A 6088-nucleotide genomic window follows, 5' to 3' on the forward strand; every position below is an offset into this window, starting at 1 on the left:
TGTGGAGTGGATTTGGGCAGAGTAGTGGATTTGGGCAGAGTGTGGATTTGGGCAGAGAACGTGGATTTCCCCAGAACGTGTTTGTAGACGGCCGGTGTGAGTTCGGGAATTAAGAATTGCTGTTTGAATCTACAAGCTGTGTGGAGACTCGTGATTTGTGCCCAGCCAGAGACTGCGGCATAACATTATTCACAATAGCCAAGAAATGGAAAACAAGCTAAATACCCATCAACTGATGATTAGATAAAGAAATTGTAATTCATATGCACAATAGAATACTATTTGTTTATAAAAAAGAAATTATGTCATTTGTGACAACATGAATAGAACTGGGGACCATTATGTAAATTGAAATGAGACAGGCACAGAAAGACAAGTACCTCATGATCTCATTCATATATGGAATCTAAAAAAGTTTATAACTTGGAAGTCGACAGTAAATTGATGTAATGTTACCAGAAGCTGGGGAGACTAGGAGGAAAGGAGGGATGAGAAAAAGTTGATCAATGTTAAGTTAGGTAGGAAAAACAAGTTCTGAGGTACAAATGCACAGAAAGGTAAATATTATAACAATAATCTCCTGAACATTTCAAAATGCTAGAAGAAATGATTTTAAAAGAAATAATAACTGATTAAAAAATAGATATTTTTATCCTGATTTAAACTTTATACAATGTATTTGTGTATTAAAACATCCCTTGGTACTCCCCTAGTATGTACACATTTTGATTTTTATAATTCTGTTTAAAAATAAATTTAAATTAAAACAGGAGTAATCTAACTGAAACAAAACCTCACATATATTGGAATTTAACACGTAAAGAGAATGCATAACAAGCAATCCAGACTTAATGAATCAGTACAAAAATGCTGTTATATAAAATCAATAGAAGAAAAAATTAGATTCTTATCTAACAAAATGTATGAAAATAAATTGACAGATAAAAAGCCAATTGTTAAAACATAAACATAAAAATTTCAAGAGAAAATGGAAGTTAATACTTTTTAGATGTGGAAAGATTTTCTAAGCACAAGAATAAAATAAATCACAAAACAAAGGAATTAAAACTTAAGTTCACACATACTTAAATAGGAGCACCATGAGCAAAACAGAGTGAGAAAGGGCAAGTTGAGCAAATATTTAAAAGGTTTATGACCCAAATAGTATTATTATTGATAACTTCCTTCCACTTATGCGCATCTTATATTTCAGTCTAAATCAAGTTCTGCTTCAACAGGCCTTTGTTGATAATTCCAGCACTTGCAGTGTATACCATACATTTTGGTACTTAATTATACATTATCTTGCATAATCCCTAATTCTATATGTGTATGCTTTCTCATGCAGGTCAAATCATAAACTCCTTGAGAGGCAAGACCACGTTTTATAGTGCTTCTGTTAACATAGAAACCCAGATTGTGCTAAGCATATAGAATGATTATTCATGTATCAATTGACTGGCTTCATTGTCCTTCTAAAATATAGATCAAGGAATCATAAGGAGATGTGCACCCTCTTTCCCCAATTGTTAATAAAAAAATGAATTTCAACTCCTTTCAGAAATATAATCGAACTGTCAAATGTACATAAAATAAGCTATTTAAAGAGTGAAACATAAGTTACAGTTTTGTTTGGTAACTATAAAAATCACACATTGCTTTTTAAGACAGAAGATAAAACAAAGAAAAATATAGGTATTTTGGAAAACCTCACTTGACCAACACAACTCAATCATGCTGAGTTTCTAGTTTGTTTATTTTACCTGCTATTCTACCCTCATGAATTTCTTATTTATGTAAACATCCCTTTCCTTAATCATTGCATGCTTTACTTTTCAGTAGTGATGAACTTCCTTTGATAACTGATTATTTGAAAATGATATCAAAGCTGCCCTTTTTCTGCTTAGAAATCACTCAATGATTTTGATGTTCCAATAAATATTATCAACTCTTTCTTCTCTCCCCTCATTCAGGCCTCCTGGTTGTGTAGGACATCAGTAAGACTAGTTCTCTCGTGATTAAAAGAAACCACTGTGTCTTAGTATGCAATAGCAATTGAGGCCCATGGATCATATGCATCTCCACCATACATGTATTCTTACCATCTTACCTATTTTACTTCTCCCATCTATATTATTCTACACCTAAACTACTCATCTTTTTTTCTTGTTTTTTAATTGGTTCTTCTTAGTTATACATGACAGTAGAATCCATTTTGATACAGTAATACAAGCATGGAGTATATCTTTTCTGATTAGAATCCCAGCCTTAAGATAATGGGGTTCACTGTAATGTATTCATATATGTACATAAGATAATTATGTCAAATTCTTTCCACTGTCTTTATTTTTCCCATCCCCCTCCCTTTTCTTCATTCCCCTTTGTGTAATCTACTATTAAATTTCTACCCCCACTTATTATGGTTTAGCATCCACATATCAGCAAAAACATTCAACCTTTGGTTTTTGGGGACTGGTCTACTTAGCATGATAGTCTCCAGATCCATCCATTTACTAGCCGATGTCTTAAAGTCATTCTTCTTTATTGCTGAGTAATACTCCATTGTGTGTATATATACCACCTTTTCTTTATCCATTCATCCATGGAAGGACACCTAGATTGTTTCCATAGCTTGGCTATTATGAGTTGAGCTGCCATAACATTGATGTGGCTGCTTCAGTATAGTATGCTATTTTTAAGTCCTTTGGGTATAGACAGAGGAGTGGGCTAGCTGTGTCAAATGGTGGTTCCATTACAAGTTTCCCAAGGAATTCTCACACTGCTTTCCATAGTGGTTGCACCAATTTGCAATCCCACCAGCAATGTATGAGTGTATATTTTCCTTGTTACACATCCTTGCCAACAATTTTTGTTGCCTGTATTCTTAATAATTGCCATTCTGACTGGAGTGAGATGAAAGCTAAGTGTTTACTCATTTTGAGACTGGGACATAAGCAACTTTAGCTTTGATTTTTAGAGCTGCTCCCAATGTTCTCCAGTTTCATGTTCCTACTAATGAACATTCTTAATTTTCCTTTTCTAATATCTTTTATACTGACCAATATGTATCAAATGTATATATTAATGGGATTCAGTGTGATATCTCTATATATGCATATAGTGTGAACTGTACAAATCCACCCTCCCTTTATCCACCAATTCCCCACCATCCCAACTTCTATTAATCACTGTATGACATTCAGGTTGACATTCTATAGCTTCTACATATGAGAACATGTGGTATTTGTCTTTCTGTGTCAATCAGCCTTAATTTTCTAGAAAATTCTTTCTAGAAAATTATCTCATATCCAATGTCTTGGGCATAGTCTTTCCAAGAAAATATGGCCGATGTCACAAAGTCATTCTTCATTATAGCTGAGTAGTACCCCATTGGGTGTATATATACCACATTTTCTTTATCCATTCATCATTGAGATAAAGAAGACTTTCCATTTACAACACAAAAGATCAACATATAGTGGATCTAAATGTAGATATTAAAGGTCTCTAAAGAGATACAAAATGGCTGTTGTACTGCTTATTTTCTTTTGTTGCCTCTCCTCAAAAACCACCACCCATCCCCATCTTTTCTGCTTTGTTTCCTGGAAAACTGACTTCTGTGGACTGAATTACTCAACCTCCCTTGCCAGCTGATTTTCCAATCAGTTAGGCCAAAAGGTGACATCAGCAAGAAATTTTAGGTTAGGGGAAGGGAACTGTCCTTCATTCTTCCTCAAGCCCTCTTTACTTCAACGCCTTGTCCCCAGCAGTACATGAGCCCCTTCACTGATTACAGCTCCTGCCAAGCAGGATACCCTTGGATCCTTCTTTCAGTCAGCGCTATAATCCCTTCAGGATTAGTGGTGATAACAACTTCTAACTAGACACGAGTTTTCATGACTCGTGTCTATCCTTTAGTCTCTTAATTCAAACCATCTGGAGTGTACTGTTTCCTGCTGGGACCCTGACTGATTTAACTCCAAAGCCCACAGGATTTGACTCTAATTTGCTTGAATTTATTATAAAACTGAAAGAACATCAGAAGGTAGTGGGGAAAGGTTGAGTCGCTGACACAGGTAAAGGAGCATCACAGAGCCAAAGGTTGGCAAAATCCATACAAGCATTGTGCAGAAGATAAATAGCTTTGAATGATAACTTTTGCATATTTACAGTTATCACCTGTGTGTAATTGAGAGCAGGGTATTGCTGCCAACAAACTCAAAAATTTTAGCACTATTGGTAAGATCAATTTTATTGTGCTTATCTATCTTAGCCTGATGAAATTTAAAATTCTATCTAGTTGGAGGCGGTAACACATGCCTATAATCCCAGCTACTCAGAAGGCTGAGGCAGGAGGATCATTGCAGGGCATGATGTAAAGTGGGGCATGTTGCAGCAGAAAAGAGGAAACTTAACTTGCTGGATGCATCTGCTTCCCAGTCCTGGGGCCATATGTGGCTAAGAGAGCACCTAGGGCTTAGCCAGAAGGCATTGCCCTGGGTTGTAATGAAGAAAAAGACCACCTCTAGGATAGGCTCAGAACCTTTCTGCCCTCATGGACATTACTGCATATAGGATGGGTGTAGATGTAAATTCTCCCCACCCTGCTGACCTTTACCCTGATTGGCTCCTGTACATTATATTAGCTGTGTGTTTTTTCTCATTAAATGAGATCGAGATCCTGCTTTGTCTGATTGTCCTCCAGGGAGGGAGGGCTGGGTGTGGGCAGCCAGTCGACCTTTACCTTTCTTGGCCTATCCTGGTCCGGGCATGCATCCCAATCTCTCCCACAGGTCAGGAGGGAATGGGGGGCTAAAAACCCCAACAGATCATGAGTTCAAAGTCAACCTCAGCAATTTAGTGAGGCCCCAAGCAACTCAGTGAGACCCTGTCTCTAAATACAATACAAAATAGGCTGGGTATATAGTTCAGTGGTTAAGTGCCCCTGGGTTCAATCCCTGGTACCAAAAATAAATAAAAAAAATTAAAAATTCTACCTAATGTCCCTGTTTTGATTCCATTCTTACCAAGTCACTTTCTGACTATAACTTAGGTTCCATATATAAATGCCTACACAGAAGGATTATGTTGAAATGCAGACTTCAAATATTTCTGCAACTGTGTTTTTTTTTAATCTCTGGAAACTAAGAAACAGACATTATGTATTTATTATTACAATGTGGTTGAGTCCATATGCTCTCTTGAGAAATCAGTCTCCTTTATGTGTGTTTCTAACATCAGGCTAACATTTGGAGAAGCAAGGCTCTGGACTATCTGCATTTCTGCCTGTGGCTTGCTTTTGTTATTTTAAAATTCTATACCCCCAAACCTAACATGTTAAGCAACATTTAAAAGAATATGGGGGCTGAGGATGTGGTTCAAGCCATAATGCACTCACCTGGCATGCTCAGGGCAGTGGGTTTGATCCTTAGCACCACATAAAAATAAAATAAAGATGTGTCCACCGAAAACTGAAAAATAAATATTAAAAAAATTCTCTTTCTCTCTCTCTTTAAAAAAAATGGACTGCTAAAGACTGTACTTTCAGGGATCATTTCTATAGTTCATTATTAGAATTAAAAAAAGGCTGCTAGATTAAGGGAAGTAATCAGGTATCAGACCTGCTTCTTGGCAGGACCAAGGAACAAAATCTTGATGAAGGCCTCACAGAAGCATATTTCTCACTGTGTGCCAGAAAGTACCTATCTGATTGCCCAGGAAATAAATGCAGTAGTAGCTCCATTACTTTTTAGTCATTAAATGGTGGTTGAGGTTCTGTTAAATCAAAAATAAAATGTTTCTCCATATCCCTGCAAAGATTATTTCTATAGTTGAAAACTCAATTTTAAGCTACTGTACTATGACAAAAATTATAATTATACATATTTTGACCTTTTTTTCAACTTCCTTTGCGGTTCTAAGTACTGGATGCTTGCTCTAAACACCAGTTTTCATGATTTTTTTTCCATGTATATACCATTCTTGTCCATTTATAATTATTTTGTTTCTTAGTTTGTCTGTGACATTCTATGCCAATATGTTAGTTAAAATACTTTTCAGATGGGTGTTTTTGAATACTCTGTGGGTG

At 36.1% G+C, this 6088-nt stretch overlaps 1 pseudogene; it reads left to right on the forward strand.

The window, feature by feature from the left end:
- The first annotated feature begins 5532 nt into the window (after positions 1–5532).
- Positions 5533–5710, forward strand: LOC143411146 (small nucleolar RNA U3; annotated as a pseudogene).
- The last annotated feature ends 378 nt before the right edge of the window (positions 5711–6088 follow it).

This window comes from Callospermophilus lateralis, chromosome 11 (genome assembly GCF_048772815.1).
Source record: "Callospermophilus lateralis isolate mCalLat2 chromosome 11, mCalLat2.hap1, whole genome shotgun sequence".
Taxonomy (NCBI): Eukaryota; Metazoa; Chordata; class Mammalia; order Rodentia; family Sciuridae; genus Callospermophilus; species Callospermophilus lateralis.